This window comes from Coregonus lavaretus (assembly GCF_964263955.1).
Source record: "Coregonus lavaretus genome assembly, chromosome: 6".
Lineage (NCBI taxonomy): Eukaryota > Metazoa > Chordata > Actinopteri > Salmoniformes > Salmonidae > Coregonus > Coregonus lavaretus.
In genome coordinates, this window is record NC_139993.1 from 3,536,176 (window position 1) to 3,560,420 (window position 24,245).

A 24,245-nucleotide genomic window follows, 5' to 3' on the forward strand; every position below is an offset into this window, starting at 1 on the left:
CGGGGACAGGGAGCTGTTAGCTGTAGTTCAGACCCTTAAGGTGTGGAGGCATTGGCTTGAGGGGGCTCAACACCCTTTCCTCATTTTGAATGACCATCGGAACCTGGAGTACATCCGGGCAGCGAGGACACTGAACCCTCGCCAGGCTCGATGGAGTATGTTTCTCGCCAGGTTCGTATTTAAAATCACGTACATCCCTGGGTCCCAGAATGGTAAGGCAGATGCGCTGTCCCGGCGGTATGACACGGAGGAGAGGTCCGTTGAGCCTACTCCCATACTACCGGAGTCTTGTCTTGTGGCACCGGTGGTGTGGGAGGTCGATGCCGAAATCGAGCGAGCGTTGCGTACCGACCCCAGCCCTCCACAGTGTCCTGAGGGTCGGAAGTACGTTCCGCTCGAGATTCGGGATCGACTCATTTACTGGGCTCACACGTCACCCTCCTCTGGACATCCGGGTATTGGCTGGACAGTGCATTGTCTTAGCACTAAATACTGGTGGCCCACGTTAGCCAGTGATGTGAGGGTTTATGTCTCCTCCTGCTCGGTGTGCGCCCAGTGTAAGGCGCCCAGACACCTGCCCAGGGGTAAGTTACAACCCCTGCCCGTTCCACAACGACCATGGTCCCACCTCTCGGTGGCTTTTGTGACAGACCTTCCCCTCTCTCAGGGGAATACCACCATCCTGGTCGTTGTGGACCGGTTCTCTAAGGCCTGTCGTCTTCTCCCTATGTCGGGTCTTCCTACTGCCCTACAAACCGCAGAGGCCCTATTTACCCACGTCTTCCGGCATTACGGGGTACCCGAGGATATAGTGTCTGATCGAGGCCCCCAGTTTACCTCCCGAGTATGGAGAGCGTTCATGGAAAGTTTGGGGGTCTCGGTGAGCCTTACCTCAGGGTACCACCCGGAGAGTAACGGGCAGGTAGAACGAGTCAACCAGGATGTGGGTAGGTTTCTGAGGTCGTATTGCCAGGACCGGCCTGAGGAGTGGGCACGGTACATTCCCTGGGCCGAGATGGCCCAGAACTCTCTCCGCCACTCCTCTACCAACCTAACCCCCTTCCAATGTGTGTTAGGTTACCAGCCGGTTCTGGCACCTTGGCAGCAGAGCCAGATCGAGGCCCCTGCGGTGGATGATTGGATGAGGCGCTCGGAGGAGACGTGGAACGCTGCACACGTCCACCTGCAGCAGGCCATCCGTCGTCACAAGGCGAGCGCCTATCTCCACCGCAGTGAGGGGCCAGTGTACGCACCCGGAGATCGAGTCTGGCTCTCTACCAGAAACCTACCCCTCCGCCTGCCCTGCCGGAAGCTGGGTCGGCGGTTTGTGGGGCCTTTTAAAGTCCTGAGAAGATTGAACGAGGTGTGTTATAGGTTACATCTGCCTGTTGAATATAAGAATATTAACCCCTCGTTCCATGTGTCTCTTCTCAGGCCAGTGGTAGCTGGTCCACTCCAGGAAGGTGAGATAGGAGAGACTCCTCCGCCCCCATTGGATATCGAGGGGGCTCCGGCGTACACCGTTCGGTCCATCTTGGACTCAAGACGCCGGATGGGGGGTCTCCAGTATCTCGAGGAGTGGGAAGGGTACGGCCCGGAGGAGCGGTGCTGGGTGCCGCGGAGGGACATCCTTGACCCATCTCTCCTGTCGGAGTTCCACCGGGACCATCCCGCGCGCCCTGCTCTGCGCCCTCCTGGTCGTCCCCGAGGCCGGGGTCGGCGCACGGCTGGAGCCGCGCGTCAAGGGGGGGGTACTGTCACGGTTTCGGCCGAGGCTGCTCCTCCTCCTTGTTCGGGCAGGTTTCGGCGGTCGTCGTCCCCGGAGTACTAGCTGCCACCGATCTATGTTTCATGTTCGTTTGGTTTTGTCTGGATATTGTACACCTGTGTCTAGTTAGTCCTCGTTAGTGTCCTATTTAGTTCTCGTTGTGTGTGTATGGTGTTGTGTGTGATTGCTCCTCTGTTGGTGTTCGGAGCTACATATTCTTCCCTCCGTGTTTGGAGAGGTTTTCGCACATGTTAGTGCGCCGTTTGTTTGACGCCTGTGTGCACCGTTATTTCGCCTCCGGGCTTATTGTTCTCGTGTACTACGTGAATAACTCACTAAAGTCTTTTGGACTTAGCTTCTGCGTCCTGCGCTTGATTCCTGCACCACACCCACCTTCAGCACCCCATGACACCTACGGAGCTGTGAGGGGAACGGCACCTCCGTACCTTCAGGCTCTGATCAGTCCCTACACCCAAACGAGGGCATTGCGTTCATCCACCTCTGGCCTGCTGGCTCCCCTACCTCTGCGGAAGCACAGTTCCCGCTCAGCCCAGTCAAAACTGTTCGCTGCTCTGGCACCCCAATGGTGGAACAAGATCCCTCACGACGCCAGGACAGCGGAGTCACTCACCACCTTCCGGAGACATTTGAAACCCCACCTCTTTAAGGAATACAGTGAGGGAAACAAGTATTTGATCCCCTACTGATTTTGTATGTTTGTCCACTGACAACGATATGATCCAACTATAATTTTAATGGTAGGTTTATTTGAAAAGTGAGACAGAATAACAACAAAAAAATCCAGAAAAACGCATGTCAAAAATGTTCTACATTGATTTGCATTTTAATAAGGGAAATAAGTATTTGACCCACTCTCAATCAGAAAGATTTCTGGCTCCCAGGTGTCTTTTATACAGGTACCGAGCTGAGATTAGGAGCACACTCTTAAAGGGAGTGCTCCTAATCTCAGCTTGTTACCTGTATAAAAGATACCTGTCCACAGAAGCAATCAATCAATCAGATTCCAAACTCTCCACCATGGCCAAGACCAAAGAGCTCTCCAAGGATGTCAGGGACAAGATTGTAGACCTACACAAGGCTGGAATGGGCTACAAGACCATCGCCAAGCAGCTTGGTGAGAAGGTGACAACAGTTGGTGCGATTATTCGCAAATGGAAGAAACACAAAATAACTGTCAATCTCCCTCAGCCTGGGGCTCCATGCAAGATCACACCTCATGGAGTTGCAATGATCATGAGAACGGTGAGGAATCAGCCCAGAACTACACGGGAGGATCTTGTCAATGATCTCAAGGCAGCTGGGACCATAGTCACCAAGAAAACAATTGGTAACACATTACGCCGTGAAGGACTGAAATCCTGCAGTGCCCGCAAGGTCCCCCTGCTCAAGAAAGCACAAATACATGCCCATCTGATGTTTGCCAATGAACATCTGAATGATTAAGAGGAGAACTGGGTGAAAGTGTTGTGGTCAAATGAGACCAAAATGGAGCTCTTTGGCATCAACTCAACTCGCTGTGTTTGTAGGAGGAGGAATGCTGTCTATGACCCCAAGAACACCATCCCCACGTCAAACATGGAGGTGGAAACATTATGCTTTGGGGGTGTTTTTCTGCTAAGGGGAAAGGACAACTTCACCGCATCAAAGGGACAATGGACGGGGCCATATACCGTCAAATCTTGGGTGAGAACCTCCTTCCCTCAGCCAGGGCATTGAAAATGGGTCGTGGATGGGTATTCCAGCATGATAATGACCCAAAACACACGGCCAAGGCAACAAAGGAGTGGCTCAAGAAGAAGCACATTAAGGTCCTGGAGTGGCCTAGCCAGTCTCCAGACCTTAATCCCATAGAAAATCTGTGGAGGGAGCTGAAGTTTCGAGTTGCCAAACGTCAGCCTTGAAACCTTAATGACTTGGAGAAGATCTGCAAAGAGGAGTGGGACAAAATCCCTCTTGAGATGTGTGCAAACCTGGTGGCCAACTACAAGACACGTCTGACTACTGTGATTGCCAACAAGGGATTTGCCACCAAGTACTAAGTCATGTTTTGCAGAGGGGTCAAATACTTATTTCCCTCATTAAAATGCAAATCAATTTATAACATTTTTGACATGCGTTTTTTCTGGATTTTGTTGTTGTTATTCTGTCTCTCACTGTTCAAATAAACCTACCATTAAAAATTATAGACTGATCATGTCTTTGTCAGTGGGCAAACGTACAAAATCAGCAGGGGATCAAATACTTTTTTCCCTCACTGTACCTGGGATAGGATAAAGTAATCCTTCTACCCCCCTTCTACCCCCCCACCCCACCCCCCACCCCCCAAAAAAAATAAAAAAATAACATTGTAAAGTGGTTATCCCACTGGCTATAAGGTGAATGAACCAATTTGTAAGTCGCTCTGGATAAGAGCGTCTGCTAAATGACGTAAATGTAAATGTGGCATACCCGAGCGCTGAGACAGCACAGCTCCTATCCCAGCCTCGGACGTGTCCACCTCTACTATGAAGGCCAAGGAGGGATCAGGATAAGCCAGCACGGGAGCCGAGGTAAACAGAGCTTTCAGGTGACCAAAATCCCTGTCCGCCCCAGCTGACCACTGCAGTCGCATTAGTCTCCCCTTCAGCAAGGAGGTAATGGGAGCCGTTACCTGACCAAAGCCCCGGAAAAACCTCCGGTAGTAGTTGGCAAACCCTAAGAAACGCTGCACCTCCTTTACCGTTGTTGGAGTCGGCCAATTACGCACGGCTAAAATGTGGTCATTCTCCATCTCCACCCCTGACGCGGACAGGCGGTACCCTAGGAAGGAGACGGACTGTTGGAAGAACAGACATTTCTCAGCCTTGACGTACAGGTCATGTTCCAGGGACACATGCTCGGCGCGTGTAGCGGAGTATTTTAGAATATCATCTATATACACCACTACACCCTGCCCGTGCAGTTCCCTGAAGATCTCGTCTACAAAGGATTGGAAGACTGATGGAGCATTCATCAACCCGTACGGCATGACGAGGTACTCATGGTGCCCAGAGGTGGTACTAAATGCCGTCTTCCACTCATCCCCCTCCCGGATACGCACCAGGTTGTACGCGCTCCTGAGATCCAATTTTGTGAAGAAGCGCGCCCCGTGCAATGACTCGGTCACACTGCCTATGAGAGGCAACGGGTAACTGTAACGGTGATCTGAATTATACCCCGATAGTCAATGCACGGGCGTAAACCTCTATCCTTCTTCATCACAAAAAAAGAAACTTGAGGAGGCAGGTGAAGTGGAAGGCTGAATGTATCCCTGTCCCAGAGATTTGGAGACATATGTTTCCATAGCCGCCGTCTCCTCCTGTGACAGAGGATACACGTGACTCCTAGGAAGTGCTGCGTCTACCTGGGGATTTATCACACAATCCCCCCATCTATGGGGTGGTAATTGAGTCGCCTTCTTTTTACAGAAGGCGAGAGCCAAATCGGCATATTCGGGGGGGATGTGCATGGGAGAGACCTGGTTTGGACTCTCCACCGAAGTTGCACCTATGGAAACACCTACACACCACCCTGAGCACTGACGTGACCATCCCTTCAGAGCCCTCTGTTGCCACGAAATAGTGGGATCAAGATGGGCCAACCAGGGAAACCCCAACACCACAGGAAACGCAGGAGAATCGATCAGGAAGAGATTAATACTTTACTCATGACCCTCCTGCGTTATCATCCATAGTGGAGCTGTGACCTCCCGAATCAGGCCGACCCTAAAGGACGACTATCTTAGGCATGTACAGGAAAGAGCACATCAACAGGAACAATAGGGATCCGTAATCTAAGGGCAAATGAACGGTCAATAAAGTTCACAGCTGCGCCTGAATCTACTAGCACCTTATGCTGGGAATGCGGGGAAAACTCAGGAAACTTTATACAGACACACATGTCCGCAACAGGGAGCTCTGGGTGAGCCGGGTGCCTACTCACCTGGGATGATCCACCAGTGCCCTGCCTGCTGCCTCGACTCCCCGGGGAACCTCCCCAGCACCGACCAGCAGTGTGCCCTCTGCGGCCACAGGTGGTGCAGGAAACGCCCCCCCCCCCACCCCCCCCCACCCCCCGGTCACCCTTAGAGCAGCACCTCCGAGCTCCATAGGTGTAGACTCGGAAGTGCTGGGGGATGGAACGGACGGACCCCAATCCGAGCGTCCGCAGGTGGCCAACAGGTTATCCAGCAGGATGGATAAATCCACACCAGGTCTGCTCTGTTCATTCCAAAACATATCAATCGATACTTAAATATGGTTTAAACATAGCAGATCCATAACCCATTCTCAACCACATACATTTAAGACTTTCCTAATGCATTACCTCATACATAACAATATAATCAATCAAGAGCCATCTCCTGACTCTGGCTCAGACTCCCTCCTTGTGTACCACTCGGTACCACACTCTTGATCACTAAGTTTTATTGCTTCATCCTCCGTACCATTCTGTACCACACTCTGTCTTTATAATTAGCTATGTTTTAATCTTTATAGTCTAGAAAGATTTACCACTTTGAACCTATGGTCTGACCTTGGGTACCACTCGGTACCATGGCTCTGTATGGTCTACTGAAAAAATACCCAACACATCCACCAAAGACAAAATTCAAACCGTCAATGAAAACTGGACCCAACACCTCAACTTCTTGCAGCTACCACTGAGCTGATCCCACCCTAGTGTTTCCTCTACCACCCAAGTTGCTATTACTATTTATTTGTATACATTATATGGAGCAGCAGTTGAAAGGTACAACGTTTGATAGTAACCAGCCACAATAGGGACATCCCTCAGGGGAAACAACGTGTATGATACAGCAATGCTCTCAGGTAAAAGGAGACCGATCTGCCCCAAATATTATGGTAAACATATAGGGGAAGGAAATTCCTATGTTGGTAGATACAGGTGCTAACACGTATGGGATTTCCTGTTCCCTGGTAATACATTTTGAAACAAAACCCATGTCCTATTCCATAGGATCTACTAATGTTGAAAATGATTTTCTGTATTCACCCATCCAACCATGTAACTTGTTAGGTAGAGACTTGTTAACTAAACTTAATGCTACAATGTATTGTACCCCAGGTGGAGTTTTAGTTGATATCCCAAACGATGGGATATTAAACCAATCAGTAAGCAGGCAAATTGAACCACTCCCCCAGGAGGAGTGGGGGTCTGACACTGTTTCCCAGTCTATCCTGTTTCAGGAGCCAGACTCATCATGGACAGAACACTCCAATAACAGTAGACTTATATGCAGTGCTAGCCCAGTTATAATAAATGTTGATCCCTGAAAGAAACTCTAGTGTTGACAGCTACCTTTTGAAAAGGAAGCTCCCTCTCTCCCGTTCTGAATTGGCCGATGTATTTTATCATTTCGGCGCATTATATATTCATCTAAAAAAAATAGACATTTAATGAGTGTGAAGCAGAAAGTGAATATCCAACAGAAATTGGTAATAATTATTAAGAGTAACATTGTTAGGGTAGACTAAAATGCAAACAATGCCTTCCAATAAGGATAAATGTTTGTTTTGTTTGATTTTAAACATTACAATAGAGGTAAAAGTAGAATATTGTTTGAGGGTGATCCCCACCCACCCTCACTCTCTCTGTCAGCGCTACACTATAAAAGTGCAACCGGTCATTGAGTGTAAGGGGGCAATTACTTTTTCACACAGGGGAATTGGGTGTTGTATAACTTTGTTAATAAAATAAGTGTACCTTTTTTTTTGTTATTTGTAAACTCAGGTTCCCTTTGTATAATATTAGGTTTTGGTTGAAGATCTGATAACATTCAGTATAAAAAATATGCAAAAGTAGAGAAAATCAGAAAGGGGGCAAATGCTTTTTCACAACACTGTATATTAGTTTGTTTTGTTTGGTGTATTTGTAAAAAATTAAAAGAAATGAAACTGTGATTGAAATCAATGTCAAAACCCACTAAATAAAATGTTCCACAAAACATGTAGCCTATATAGTATGATGTGTTCTCGTATTTTAGGAGCGTACGTTTGGCTGTAAGGTGTGTGTGGGAAAGTGTTTAAGTGCTCATCAACCCTATCCACCACCTGCTAAACTAATTTCACCAGAAGTTTGACATGAAGAAACACACCTTCATTCACACAGGTGAGTCAACATGTATTCTATTGGAATAGAGATCTTGTCTTTGTCATGGTCACAGTCAAAATGTCCAGCCGGAGGGTCAACCTGGCAGGGCATTAAGCGCTGCGGAAATACCTGGAAAATGTCAATAACTCCAAATATTTTGTTTAATTTATTTCCCTGACCCTCAATTTACTTTAAAAGGACTAAACACAAATCAAAACTGTGTAGAAATGACAATGGACCTATATACATTCATACAGTTTCTTGACTGTGTCTAGCTCACTAATAATCACCGAAATGAAATCTAGACAGTCAGGGATCATGGAAAATTCCCCAAACTACAATCTTACCCATTTTCTGAGCGGCCCTCCATGTCTCGTTGAAGACCGAAGGCTACCCCTGGGGCATAATGAGTTTGACACCACTGCTCTAGAGCCTACCCTGCTTACACCTTCAACATAGGAGGACACATATTAAAATAGAAGATGACTGAACATTGATCAGAAAAATCATACTGTCATACTGTGGGACAAAAACTCCATCCCACCTGAACAGGCTGAAATTCCAGCCGTTTTCTTTTTTTGGTTTTACAAAAAGATCCTACACTAAAAGGGCATTATCCTAAATTTCACAATTTTAGAGTGTTATTTTGACCTCATAGTGTGGAATTATCATGTGAAAAAAAAACAGGAAAATCCCAATTTTGACTGCAGTGCCCCTTAAACGTATAAAATAGCAAGCTTCCCCTTTAATACAGTAAGTCCTCTCTGTTTTCCTCTCCCAGGTGAAACGCCCCATGCGTGCCAAGTGTGTGGCAAAGCCTTCAGCCAGAGCTCCAACCTCATCACTAGCAGCTGTCAGCACAATGGCAACCAGCCCTACCACTGACCCCGCTGCCTCTTCTTCCAACGCTAACTGGACCTGAGACAGCATCAGGAGAACCACTGCACATAGATAGCAACTCAGAGACTCTCACATGGTTGCTAATTTTTTCATTCTTAGGCTGATCATCAAACTCCCTTGATTGTCAGTTATTTACCTGTCAGGGGGTAGTTAAAGATATGGCCCTTTGAGATGAAATAAGTTTTAGTGCTCGACATATCTAAATGTATTGCTCTTGTGACACCCACGTAGCTTCTCTGGAACTGAGTCCTCCTCTTCAGTTCTCTGGAACATAAACATTTACCTGGAATGGATTGGGCCCAGAACTCCCCACCCACCCTCCCTCCCTCTGTCAGCACTACCCTCTAAAAGATTGATTTATTGTAACCATAATATCAACAGGTTATATCATATCGTGGAACACAATCTTCAAAAAAGGCAGTAACCTCAGTAGGTAGTAGCTTAATTGTAGAAGCCTAGGGCTGTGCCCTTATTACAGTTAAGACACACCTATTTTATAATAAAATAAACATAATGTAATATAACAGAATAAAATACAACAGCATTTTTTTACAAATGAAAAATGTTGGCAGTTTGAAGAGATATGCATCTCTTGCCTGGAACAGTTATTCTCCAATAGTGATCATTTGAAATTCAAACTCAATTTGGTGAGTTGAACCACCATTTTTTCAGGGTTACAAACCAAAATCTGTCTTCTTTTCCATATACAGATGTTCGATTTAGTTTATTCTGCCTGTTCTTTGGAATTTTCTAAAAGGACGATTCCACATTGAACACTGCATGGTGATGAATTACGGCCACAACATCTGTTTATTGAACACAACAAGTAGACAGGGCTTAATGATTCTGATGAAAATATGTTCTTTGTCTTTATCAAAATAATGTTTTTGCAAATTATCAGTGTGGATCCTGTCTATGTTTAGGGTGGTTATATCCTAGCCCTAGGATTCTAAATGGCACTAGCAGTTTGCAAATTAGCCAAAGCGGAAAATAGACAAAACTGAACGAGGGTGTCACTATAGACACTCTCGTTCAATTCCAGGCTGTATCATAACCGGCCGTGCTTGGGAGTCCCATAGGGTGGCGCACAATTGGCCCATCGTCGTCCGAGTTTGGCCGGTGTAGGCCGTCATTGTAAATAAGACTTGCCTAGTTAAATAAAAAATAAATGTCCTTACTTCAATCAACCGGTTCATTTTGAACTTGTGATAAAACTGTCTTCATTTGGCAAAGGATGTAGCTTGTGCATCAAATCAGTTAGATACGTTTTTATAGACATCTATTTCTGGAGACATAATGGGAGCTTGCTTGTGTGCGTACTTGGGACATGTGTAGAGGGAGTGGTAGAACACAATTGAGTGAGAGAGACAAGGAGGGGAAGGGGGATTTGGAGAGAAGATCTGATTGATGCTTGGCTTGGTTTAGTTTTTGTTGTGCCCTGCAAATACATGTTAGCCACTAGAGCCAAAGCAAATTATCGTTGTCTTCAAGACAAAATGTCATTTTTGTTCAAAGCATATTCCACCAAATAATAGTACAGTATTTTTTATTTATTTGTAATATTTGGTTATAGATCGAATTTTGATGTCCGACATGGATTTTTTTTTGTTTAAAGCACTGTCACAGTGCCACCATAAAATGTTTAAAACTTGTCTTAGCAGCATACTGGTGCATTCGCAAAGTATTCAGACCCCTTTATTTTTTCCATATTGTTTTACATTACAGCCTTATTCTAAAATGGATTAAATACATTTTTTCCTCATCAATCTACCCCATAATGACAAAGCAAAAACAGCTTTTTCAAATTTTTTGAAAATGTATGAAAAATAAAAAACAGAAATGCCTTATTTACATAAGTATTCAGACCCTTTGCTATGAGACTCGAAATTGAGCTCAGGTGCATCCTGTTTCCATTGATTGTTGTGGAAATTCTACACCAGGGACACTAAAAGTCAATCTTAAATGAATCATTGTTTATCAACAGTTAACTGGAGAGGTTCCAACCAACTAAATCCACCAAGTAAACATGTCAATCAGGAGCTCCCGTTAGATCTCTTATATACTGCTTACACAGACAAGTTATATTTGCATGATTTAGCTTATTCATCATTCATAATTCATTCATCATTAACATTTGGTTCATTCATGTGACCAACCAATACTGGTTCATACATGTGACAGACACGATGGCTTCTTCTCTCAAAGCTGAGACCTTGAAACTGAGATATCCTTTTGTTCTCAAAACAAGGTTCTGGCTGTCCTGCCAAATTGCAGATACTGATATTGAGGATTCGTTCAATCAGTCACTTGCATGAACACGGAAATTGGTTATTAGAAAAGCTGCATTGATCTGATACACAAACATTTTCCATCACAGATAGAATAAGGCTGTAACGTAACACAATGTGGAAAAGAAAAGGGGTCTGAATACTTTCCAAATGCAGTGTAAATAGCGGAGAAAAAAGCCAGCTTTGCACACTCTTGGCAAAGCATGCCATTCCATGAGCGCAGCATTTATTTTTCTACTCGAATCAATGAGCCCAATCAGTCCTCCATAACAACAAAATAAACAACAGAGTAGGGCTGGCTAATAAGTCCTTAGTTTTGGAATCATGTTCAGGTAAAACAATTTGACTAATCTATACCTCCATATTTCCAAGTCCTATTCTTGAAGGTCAAGGGGTATAACATTTATTGGAATGACTGGAATTCTGATAGACCTTTTAATGTAAATATATCATTTAATCGTATTATTATATGTAGTAGAAAGCGATGGGTTAGAAGAAGCCTACATAACCAACCCATGAAGTAAAATGTAACATCCATATATGGCCAGCTATGTAAACGTTAACATTGATTAACATACATTTTTGTCTTCTTCTAATGCCTCTTAAGGGGAAAGTAATCTAAAAGTAACAGAATGTAATCAGATTATGTTACTGAGTTTGGGTAATCCAAAAGTTACTTTACTGATTACAATTTGACAGGTAACTTGTAACTGTAACAGATTACATTTAGAAAGTAACCTACCCAACACTGCAGACAACATCACAATGGAAAAAATTACAGTATCCACCCAGGACTAAATTCCATCCTTCAACAAAAACTGGACCCCACTCCTTAACTCCTTGCAGCTACCACAGAGCTGATCCCACCCTAGTGTTTCCTCTACCACCCAAGTTACTATTACTATTTATTTGTATACATTTTATGGAGCAGCAGTTGAAAGGTACAAAGTTTGATAGATGATAGATGTACAGTTAGGCCCATAATTAATTAATTAATTCTGGCAGGCAAGGATGGGTGTTTATCCAAAGCTGTGCACTGTGGCACTGCATCTGGTTTCTGCCCCTGCATCCCAAGTGTTCGTGAAGATAATATTTAAATCTAATCTAATTTTGTTTGTCACATGCGCAGAATACAACACGTGTAGACCTTACCGTGAAATGCTTACTTACAAGCCCTTAACCAACAATGCAGAATATCTAAAAAGTAAATAAAACCTATACTGTGCTAAATGTGCTAAATAAACTATAGGAAAAATAGTAACACAATAAAATAACAATAACGAGGCTATATACAAGGGGTAAAGGTACCGAGTCAATGTGCAGGGGTACAGGTTAGTCAATGTAATTAAGGTAATATGTACATGTAGGTAGGGGTAAAGTCACTATGCATAGATAACAAACAAAGAGTAGCATCAGCATATGTAAAGAGTGTAAAGGAATGTGAATCTCTGTGTGTGTGTGGTTGTGGCATAAATATGCACGTGTGTGTGTTTTGTGTGTGTGTCCGTGTGTGTGTTTGTGTATTTGTGTTGGAGTCTCAGTGTAGTATTTGTGAGTGTGTGGTTAGAGTCCAGTGGGTGTACATCGAGCCTGTGCAAGAGAGTCAGTGCCAAAAATGATAATAAATAAGAATGAAATAAGGGGGTCAACGCAAATAGTCCGGGTAGCCATTTGATGAACTGTTCAGCAGTCTTATGGCTTGTGGGTAGAAGCTGTTAAGGTGCCTTTTGGTCCCAGACTTGGCACTCCAGGACTGCTTGCTGTGCGGTAGCAGAGAGAACAGTATATGACTTGGGTGGCTGGAGTATTTAACCATTTTAAGGGCCTTCCTTTGACACCGCCTGGTATAAGGGTCCTGGATGGCAGGAAGCTCTGCTGTACTCACTGCCCTCTGTAGAGCCTTATGGTCGGATGCCAAGCAGTTGCCATACCAAGCGGTGATGTAACCAGTCAGGATGCTCTCGATGGTGCAACTGTAGAACTTTTTGAGGATCTGAGGTCCCATGCCAAATCTTTTCAGCCTCCTTAGAATAGGCGTTGTCGTGCCTTCTTCACGACTGTGTTGGTGTGTTTGGACCATGATAGGTCCTTAGTGATGTGGACACTAATGAACTTGAAGCTCTCAACCCACTCCACTACAGCCCCCTCGATGTGAATGGGGGTGTGCTCTGCCCTCTTTTTCCTGTAGTCCAGGATCAGCTCCTTTGTGTTGCTTATGTTGAGGGAGAGGTTGTTGTCCTGGCACCACACTGCCAGGTCTCTGACCTCTTCCCTAAAGGCTGTATCATCGTCTTTGGTGATCAGGCCTACCACCGTTGTGTCTTCGGCTTAACTTAATGATGGTGTTGGAGTCGTGCATGGCCAAGCAGTCGTGGGTGAACAGGGAGTACAGGAGGGGACTAAGCACGCACCCTTGAGGGGTCCCCCGAGTTGAGGATCAGTGTGGCAGATGTGTTGTTGCTTACCCTCACCACCTGGGGGCGGCCTCTCAGGAAGTCCAGGATCCAGTTGCACAGGGAGGTGTTCAGTCCCAGGATCCTTATTAAGTGAAGAGCTTGGAGGGCACTATGGTGTTGAACGCTGAGCTGTAGTGAATAAACAGCATTCTCACGTAGGTGCTCCTTTTGTCCAGGTGGGAAAGGGCAGTGTGAAGTGCAATAGAGATTGTGTCATCTGTCGATCTTTTGGGCAGTATGCGAATTGGAGTGGTGGATCCAGGGTTTCTGGGATGATTGTGTTGACGTGAGCAGTGACCAGCATTTCAAAGCATTTTATGGCTACATATTTGAGTTCTACGGCGCAGTCATTTAGGCAGGTTACCATTGCGTTCATGGGCACAGGGACTATGGTGGTCTGCTTGAAACATGTAGGTATTTAAGACTGTAGCTTAGCATCCACTTCATTGGACAACTTTTATATTGAGCATGTCACTGGTACTTCCTGTTTGAGTTTTTGCTTGTCGTTTTAATGTAATTTTTAAATCATTACGGTCTAGTAAATCACTGTATGTGTTTATTTAATGAAAATTACTCTAAATACTTTTTTCAATAATTGGTTTCACTTAGTCTCAATATCACTTAAAATGACTAAAGCCAAATCAAAACTTTGTAGAAATGACGATGGAAAGTATTCAGACCCTTTTACTTTTTCCACATTTTGTTAAATTACAGCCTTATTCTAAAAGTTATTCTCATCAATCTACACACAATACCCCATAATAACAAAGCAAAAACAGGTTTTTAGATATTTTTGCAAATGTATTACAAATAATAAAATGAAATATGAAATTTACATAAGTATTCAGACCCTTTACCCAGTTCTTGTTGAAGCACCTTTGGCAGTGATTATAGCCTCTGGGCTTCTTGACCATGACCCTACCAGCTTGGCACACCTGTATTTGGGGAGTTTCTCCCATGCCCCTGAGCTCAATTTCAAGTCTCATAGCAAAGGGTCTGAATACTTCTGTTTTTTTTCCGTTGTAATACATTAGCAAAAATATCTAAAAACCTGTTTCGCTTTGTCATTGTGGGGTATTGTGTGTAGATTGATGAGGAAGAAAAATTATTTCATCCATTTTAGAATAAGGCTGTAACGTAACAAAATGGGGAAAATAGTCCTTGTCTGAATACTTTCCGAATGCACTGTATATTCATAGAGTTTCTTGATTGTGTCTAGCTTGCTAATAATCACCAAAATGAAAGCTAGACAGTCAGGAATTATGGAAAATTCCCCAAACTAAAATGTAACCCATTTTCAGTGCTGCCCTCCGGACCTCGTTGAAGACCGAATGCTGCACATGGGGCAAAATGAGTTTCACACCACTGCTCTAGAGCCTACCCCGCTTACCTTTTCAACGTAGGAGGACACATGAAAATAAAAGATGAATGGTCAGAATAATCAGATCAGATTGTGCAGGCATACTGTGGGACAAAAACTCCATCCCACCTAAACAGGCTGAAATTCCATTTTTGACTGCACTGCCCCTTTAACTTAGTAAAAAATAGTGAACTTCATCTTTAATACAGTATGTCCCCTCTGCCCTCTTATCCCAGGTGAGATGCCCCATGCGTGCCAGGTGTGTGGCAAAGCCTTCAGCCAGAGCTCCAACCTCATCACTCGCAGCCGTCAGCACAGTGGCAACCAACCCTACTACTGACCCCGCTGCCTCTTCAGCTTCCAACGGAAACTGGACATGAGACAGCACCAGGAGAACCACATAGACTTTCAGGCTAAGACCCTGCTACCAGCTGATCTGAGATCAGTTTTAATAAGCAAGAGAACTGCTGCACATAGATAGCAACTCAGAGACTCTCACATGGTCAGTAATTTTTTCATTCTATCATTGTTTTATTATTTTAGGTGATCAAACTCCCTTGATTGTCAGTGATTTACCTGTCAGGGGGTAGTTAAAGATATGGCCCTTTGAGATGAAATAAGTTTTAGTGCTCGACATATCTAAATGTATTGCTCTTGTGACACCCACGTAGCTTCTCTGGAACTGAGTCCTCCTCTTCAGTTCTCTGGAACATCAACATTTACCTGGAATGGATTGGGCCGAGAACTCCCCACCGACCCTTCCACTCTCTGTCAGCGCTACCCTATAAAAGCAGAGACATCTCTCCACTCTGCACTAGAACACCTGATTACTACAACCTTCAAGCGCGCCACTGCACCGAGGAAGAACACACAGACACAGGTAAATACATTATTTTAAAAACATGCTTTAGGTTCTCTTTATTTTTTACATTGTAGAATAATAGGGAAGACATCAAAACGATGAAATAACACATATGGAATCATGTAGTAACTGTATTAGGTTCCGACACAATAAAATATATTGAACTCCAGATACAATTTGGCAGCTTGAACAGATGTATGTCTCATGGCTGGAACAGTTACTCTGTAGCTCAGCTGGTAGAGCATGGCGCTTGTAACGCCAAGGTATGGGTTCGATCCCTGGGACCACCCATACACAAATAAAAAGTATGCACGCATGACTGTAAGTCGCTTTGGATAAAAGCGTCTGCTAAATGGCATATTATTATTAAATAGTGATCATTTGGCAGAGTTGAAAGATATTGGTCGATATTACTTAACAAGCAGAGCTTTGGTTCACACAACACAAATGATATATAACACATTGGACATTAAACAAAGATACAAATGTAACAGCACAACAAAGTAGATAAACCATTTTTTTTTGCAGGTGCCTTTTCATTTTAAACACCGAATAGTGCTTTCTAACGGTCGTCACTAGTTACCACAGTCACAAAGTGATAAACCCTGCCAAATCATTTAAAGACTTACAATTAGCATAAGGACCAAGACATCGCAAAATACATGCAATGCCACTTAGTGCAATGGTGAGAAATAATGATAAATTGCAGAGATAAACTTTGCTTATCGAGATCTGTGCTTTATGTGGACAGTTTTGATGAGGAATATTCTTTAATTTAATCAGTGGTATGAAGTACTTAAGTAAAAATACTTTAAAGTACTACTTAAGACATTTTTGGGGGTATCTGTACTTTACAATTTATTTATTTTGACAACTTTTACTTGACACCCAAAAGTACTAGCTACATTTGGAACGCTTAGCAGGACAGGAAAATTGTCAAACTCATACACTTGTCAAGAGAACATCCTGCTCCCTCTGATCTGGCGGACTCAATAAACACACATGCTTCGTTTGTAAATGTTTTCTGAGTGTTGGAGTGTGCCCCTGGCTATCTGTAAATTAAAATAACAAAATGGTGCCATTTGGTTTGCTTAATATGAGGAATTTGAAATGAATTTTACTTTTGATACATACGTATATTTGAGCAATTACATTTACTTTTGATACTTCAGGATATTTAAAACCAAATACTTTTACTCAAGTAGTATTTTACTGGATGACTTTGACTTGAGTCATTTTCTATTAAGGTTTCTTTACTTTTACTCAAGACAATTGGGTAATTTTTCCACCACTGAATTTAATCAACTTAACCCTTAATTATCCTCTTTCTCTCCCCCTCTCTTTTCTCTATCGTTGCAGCAATGGATTGTGCTTCACATACCAACAGCCAAAATGACTGCAATAAAGAAAAACCTGTTGCCAAATGTCCTACAAAATCAGGCCAAGATATATCACGCCAAACCATATCAGGCCAAACCATATCAGGCCAAACCATATCAGGCAGTGTGAGCGGCAATATTTCCATTGGCAGCCAGACCAATAACCCCAGTCATACCGGTATGTAACCCTATCCAGTGGGAGGGAATCTATATATGAATGAATAATAAATACATTCATATTGTATTGTTTTGTGGCCATTCAACATGGGAATATAACACACATTGATATTAGACATTTCAAAGCATAAAGTAATTACATTTCACAGCTCAGTTCCAGCACCAGCGTAAATATAGATACAAATAGAAAATTGTTTATTGTTGCTCATAGCAGTGTTCTCAGCAAACTTCTAATACTGACAACCACATTTATTTCAGCACTGTCCAATGACTCTCTCTCTCTCGTTCCCTTAGCTTAACAAAAAACTCCCAGAAAAACTGTCGCACCCAGCATCACCATAGCCAACATAACAGGTGGCAGAGTGGGTCTCTACTACAAGGCAGAGAAGATGGCTCTCTGTGACCTCATCAAGGGGAGTCAACTCAAGGGCGAATCCATCCTTATCCTGGAAGACGCCTTTAAGAAGAACCCTCTTCCTCAGAACCTCGATTTCACTGGCTTCCAAGTAGAAAGTGACAATACACACAGATTAAACTACATACAAATTATTGATTACAAATAAACTGAATAAATCACAGATATGTGAAAAAGTGCTGAGTGTATGGTCGAAATCAGCAATATAATCACTGTAGGTTTTTGACCAAATAATAAATGTTACCAAACTGAGAAAATGTGTTCTGTAAGATGTTAGGAGTGTGTGTGGGATTACATTACATGATTGGGGTTGCCACCAGATATCCTACATACTCATACTAATTTTAACAAAGGTCAACAACACAAGATTGTAATCAAAGTTTTATTTCTAAGGTTGTAGTCATGTTATTTCAAGCATACAGGGTGATGGTGCAAGACACGTACAGGGAGCACAAATATATATAACAGAGAAAAAATCTGCACATTTCCTCATTACACTGGATTTAAAAACCATGTGATCTAGAATGTTAGATGCATGCAGTGTTTCCCAACTAAAGGTTTGATGATTAGTTGAATCAAGTGTTAGTGCTAGGGTAAAAACTGAAATGTGCACCCGTTTGGGTCCCTAGGACCAGGATTGAGAAACAGTAGATTAATGCATCATAATGAATGAACAATACACCAGACAACTACTTTCAAGCACATGGCTCTGTCCACCAACCCTACAATTCTGGAAAGAAACCATACAAACTAATCTACCCTTTTGGGTCACAGCATTCCACTCTCCCCATCTCTCTGCCTTCTTGGAGATCATCAGTCAATTTTAATCACCTTAAATATCGCCAAGAAAACAATATTACTCAACTAGAAAAACAGAAACCAACTGTGTTTGTCTGTCATGTTGTATAATGATTTGAAGACAAGCGCAGGAATACATATTAGGGGTTTTATTTACGCCTCCCAACACAAACACGTCTGTGTATACAAAAGGGATGTAACCCAAACAAAGAGTGAGGTGTAACCTCTACACAATACACGGGACGAGACCCGTAAACAACAAGACCACAATACATGGTACTCACGAGACCAACGGACATGGGACAATAATCGACAAGGACAATGGGGAACAGAGGGCACATATATACACATACTAATCAGGGGGAATGGGAACCAGGTGTGCGTAATGAGACAAGATAGACCGGGGTTGGTGGTAACGATCCATGTCAGTGACGCCTAGAAAGCCAGTGACGAAGACCTCCGGAACTGGTGAACGGAATGAGCAGCAGTACCGGGGGGATCCGTGACATTGTCAACAGATTAACCTTCTCACAGACCACATCACAATGGGAAAAATTACAGCATCCACCAAAGACTAATTCAATCCTTCAATGAAAACTGGACCCCACTCCTCAACTCCACCGCTGAGCTGATCCCACCCTAGTGTTTACTCTACCACCCAAGTTGCTATTACTATTTATTTGTATACATTATATGGAGCAGCAGTTGAAAGGTACAACGTTTGATAGTTGAAAGATGTTGTACAGTCAGGTCCATAATTATTGGTACTCATGAAAAAAAAATTGCAAAGAATATTGAGCTATATTGAATGCAATTTTTGTGGGGAAATTGTATTCTTTTAAACTAATACAATTGTTCAGTTAAAGAGGTTTTGTTTAACAAGTAAGAAAAAAAAAAATATATATATATATATATATTATGGTAAAAATTATTGCCACCCTTGTTTTGAATACTCCAGCACACTCCCCTTGCAAGGTTAATGACACTGAGCCATTTAAAAGAGAGAAAACACATTGGGAGGGATTTTAGACAATTTCTCCATATACAATATTTGCAGATCTTTTATATCCTTTGTCTGCTCTTATGGACTGCCCTCTTCAATTAAAACCACAGGTTTTTAGGGGCTCAAGTCCAGAGACTAAGATCGCCATTGCAAAATGTTGATTTTGAGGACAATTCACAATTTCTTTGTGGATTTTGATTAGTGCTTGGGGTTTTTGTCTTGCTGGAAGATTCACTTGCTGCCAAGTGTCAGCCTCCTGGCAGTGGCAACCAGGTTTTTGGCTAAAATGTCCTGATACTGAATTTCATTATGCCGTTGACCTTAACAAGGGCCCCTGGACCATAGAAAGCAAAATAGCCCCATAACATCAAAGATCCACCCCTATTTTCTATCGTAGGTATGAGGTACTTTTCTGCATATGCTTCTGTTTTTCAACGTCAAACCCACCACTTGTGTGCGAGGCCAAAGAGCGCTATTTTCATGTCATCTGACCATAGCACTGGTTCCAATCCAAGTGTCAATGCCATTTATCAAACTCCAGGCAGTGCTATGGTCAGATGACAGAAGGCTATGGCCTTGTTATTCACCGAATAATTCCCGGGTTCTCATGCCTTATTGCTTAAGTATTTGTATTATTTATTTTATACAGTCATTTTGTTCTCATCTTTATCAAGGGTGCCAATAATTATGGGTCTGACTGTATATACTGTAAATGTATTTGTATTGAACAGCGAAAGAGCAACGTATTGAACCCAGATCTCCAAGCCCAAAGGCAAACTCACTTACCCATGCTCCAACCAGCAAGGGTTTCATTATCCCCTCCATCCAGGATAACGTTTCCCCACGCTTCACTATACCAAGTCCCTCACGTATACACACCTCTCCAATAGCCTCACAGACACCATCCCACTCTGACACCAATGTAGCGAACAACAGAGTAACAAGTTTTCCAGCCCGTAAGCTAACCCTTGCAACAATAAGGTTATTGCTATATATTTTTAGCGTCCTACAACATGGGGGATGGAAATGTCTAGTCATTTGAGGAAGTGAACGAGAACACAACTGGAGAGGACTACTCCAATGATATTGTTGCCAGAGCTAAATGGTACAGCAAGGCTGAAGGTAAGTAAACCAGAACATTACAATTAAATGTGTTAACAACCGTTGTATGGTCTCTTTCAGCAGCCAGGTCACAAACAGTTGTTTTGTTTATATTCTGAGTTTGTGTTAACATGACAATACGTATTTTTGTCCTCTATGTGAAATATACAAAAAAAAATCAGCACATTCCTGATCTTGTGTCTGGACCTCATTACTGTAGTCAATAGGCTACTACAAATATACCTTCAGAAATATTCACCCCCCTTGACTTCTCCCACATTTTGTTGAGTTACATTCTACATTTAACATGTATTAAATTGAGATTTTCTGTCACTGGCCTACACACAATACCTCATATGTCAAAGTAAAATTATGTTTTTGGGACATTTTTACAAATTAATAAAAAAATGAAAATCTTGGATCTATAAATATTCAACCCCTTTGTTATGGCATGCCTAATAAGCTCAGGAGTAAACATTTGCTGAACAAGTCACATAATAAGTTGCATGGACTCACACTGTGTGCAATATTAGTGTTTAACATGAATTTTAAATGACTAGGTCATCTCTGTACCCCATACATACAATTATATGTAAGGTCCCTCAGTCGAGCAGTGAATTTCAGACACAGATACAACCACAAAGACCAGGGAGGTTTTCCAATGCCTCACAAAGAAGGGCACCTATTGGTAGATGGGTAAAAACAGTTATTAATTACACATTGGATGTTATATCATTACACCAGTCACTACAAAGATACAGGAATCCGTCCTAACTCATTTGCCGGAGAGGAAGGAAACCGCTAAGGGATTTCACCATGAGGCCAATGGTGACTTCATAAAACAGTTACAGAAATGAATGGCTATGATATGAGAACACTGAGGATGGATCCTGTTAGCAACAAGGCACTAAAGTAATTCTGCAAAACAATGTAGCAATTCCGACTCATTGGAATGCCACTGAGGTGGTTGGATAGACCTACACAAAGCCTTTTTATTAACCAAAGTTCAAAAAGCATCAACTGAAGTCTGACATGCTTTGATTCTCTAATCTGTTTTTGACTGGATGACCAGTGTGATGATTTCATTAAGATAAGAGGTAATTTGTATTTACTGCACTGCTCTCCTCTTCTGCAAATTACATTAAAGTATTTGTTTTCTTTTCAGAGTTTATTTTCTTCCTCCAGTCTGGCGTACCATGTCCACAAGTCCCATAGTGGCAGACACAAGCAGTCATCATCAGCACACACCAAAACTGACAGTCAGCCATATGGCTATAGGCCAGACCTGGGTTTGAGATACAGGGTCAAGGTAGGAATAACACACCTAATGATGCCAATAAAGGCCTGTCGCTTGCCATGGTACACACAAAATGGATAATAAAGGGTTTTAAAGAAGAGTTGAGGTCAATTCCATTTTTATTCAGTCACCAAAATGGAATTGACCTCAAAGTTCAAAGTAGATACTATGAGGGTTGTTCTTTAATTGTGGTGGCAATTGCGTCCCTCACCTTTGCACCCATGAAAAACACTTTAAAATTACAAATAGTTACACGTCATACATGTTTTGGTTTATATTGAATTTGGATCAATGATCAAACATAATGCAAGTCCTTTATATTGTAATAAGATATGTATATGCATTGTTTAAAGTACTTAGGGCAAGCAAATTGGCCATTTCCAGTAGAGTTGTAGTGCCATGTTTTGGGGATTTAGAGATATCTATCTAGTACTTTGAATGCTAGAAAGTAAACCAAATTGTGTAATATATTGTTGAGATCAATAAAAACAAATATAATATGTCCCTACATTTTATGTAATTGGTGATACCTCCTTGATAATCACTCATTACAAAGATATAACAGATATACAAGGACCTTGAGCATTCCCACCAATGGGAAATTTAGCTATTAATGAAAAGTATTAGCTAATCTCACTCTTTTAGTATGTCAATAATTTGAGGATTCCATTTGTTATTTGGTGAGTCTAAATAAAAAGTGTCATTGATGTTACTCAATTTGAATTAAGGGAAATTACATTGTGAGCAAATTGATTAATCATATTAATTCAGTAAATTAATTTAAAGCAGCAATCAGCAGTAGAAACAATAACAAAACGGCCTCTCCACCCCTCGTTCGGTAAAAAGCTGAGGGATGGGGCTGGAGAAATGCAACCACTACAATTCATAGACAGAGCTATGGATGCAAGGACTGACCATACATGATGTCAAAATTACAGTTTTAACTATGTTTTGAAGCTATATGTTCTTTGTTCACAAACATAGGAGTAAAACAAGCTTATATTTTGGGTAACAATGTGGTACGACAGTTGAACTAAGCTCTTGAGGCATTTGTAAGTTTTATTCTTCAAGAATAAATGGGTACATATGATTAATTTATAAGTCCACAAACTGATGTAGCAACTTCTGATTTTGACATCATGGATGGTCAGTCCTTGCATCCATAGCTCTGTCTATGAATTGTAGTGGTTGCATTTCTCCAGCCCCATCCCTCAGCTTTTTAATGATCTTAGATTTGAGCATCTGAGGCCTCCATTCCAGAAAATCTTTAATGACCTAAAATGTGTCATTGGTGTTAACGTCATTGATGTTACTACTTCTACTGGTGGCACAATGTTATCATAATGGTAAAAAATATTTAAAGTCATTCAAAGCTGCCACATTACTTGATTTAGAATAGGAAGATGTACTGAAATACATTTAAATAAATAAAACATCTAGAAAAATGAACTTAATTTTCCCCAAAATGCCATGCCCAAACGCCAGCGAAATTCAAGAACGACCCATTAATGAAATATGGGATAGTATGTGTTATGTATTATCACAAGGACTGTTTATCAAGGTTTTGGATGCCGTTCATAAACTATACTTGAGAAACACACCACAGTAGAACCTGTATGTGACTATATGGCTTATATGGTATACAGTATGTATGCTGTGTTGTCATGTGTCAGAGGAGAGTACGTTTGGCTATATGTGAATAGGAAAGTGTTCAAGCGCTCTTCTACCTTGTCCACTCACTTGCTTATCCACTCTGACACACGTCCTTATCCCAGTCAATACTGAGAAAGAGATTTCACCAGAAAACTGATATGATAAAAACCCACCTTCATTCACACAGGTGAGTCCATGACCAAGCTTTACTGCCTGATGTTCCATGTTCATTACTGCTGTTATTTCTGTATCACACCTTATTGGCTTTTTAAGGCATTTAATATACTTCGGTAAGATTTTAGATAAAATAAGCTTTGTTGTCTGTTTCCACTGAAATTCGCTCTGAGTCATTAAAACAAGCTCATTACAGGGCATCAAAATGTTCAATTACAGCTGTTAATTTACATTGAAATCTATCATTACTGGCATGGCAATTTATGGTATTTAAAAAAATTATGATGATGATTATTATTATATCATTTAAAGAAAATCTGGGATTTTGTTTACTTTGAAATAATAATAACAAGCCTCATGATCTTAGTCCAACTGTCCGACCGCATCAGAACCCAAAATATTTGCTTCATTCCATTGGCTTACTCCATTATTATTATTATTATTATTATTATTATTATTAT

General features: G+C 42.1%; 1 long non-coding RNA gene and 1 pseudogene across 2 annotated transcripts in view; both read left to right on the plus strand.

The window, feature by feature from the left end:
- Positions 1-15,406, plus strand: part of LOC311131304 — a 54,605-nt pseudogene extending 39,199 nt beyond the window's left edge. The window contains exon 4 of the transcript in view: positions 15,162-15,406. The product of the transcript in view is annotated as an uncharacterized misc_RNA (transcript). The remainder of the gene's footprint in view (positions 1-15,161) is intronic.
- Positions 15,407-15,738: 332 nt separating this feature from the next.
- Positions 15,739-18,009, plus strand: LOC311130711. Its single transcript, XR_014613380.1, has 3 exons — positions 15,739-15,805; positions 17,147-17,344; positions 17,638-18,009. It is a non-coding gene; the product is annotated as an uncharacterized lncRNA (long non-coding RNA).
- The last annotated feature ends 6,236 nt before the right edge of the window (positions 18,010-24,245 follow it).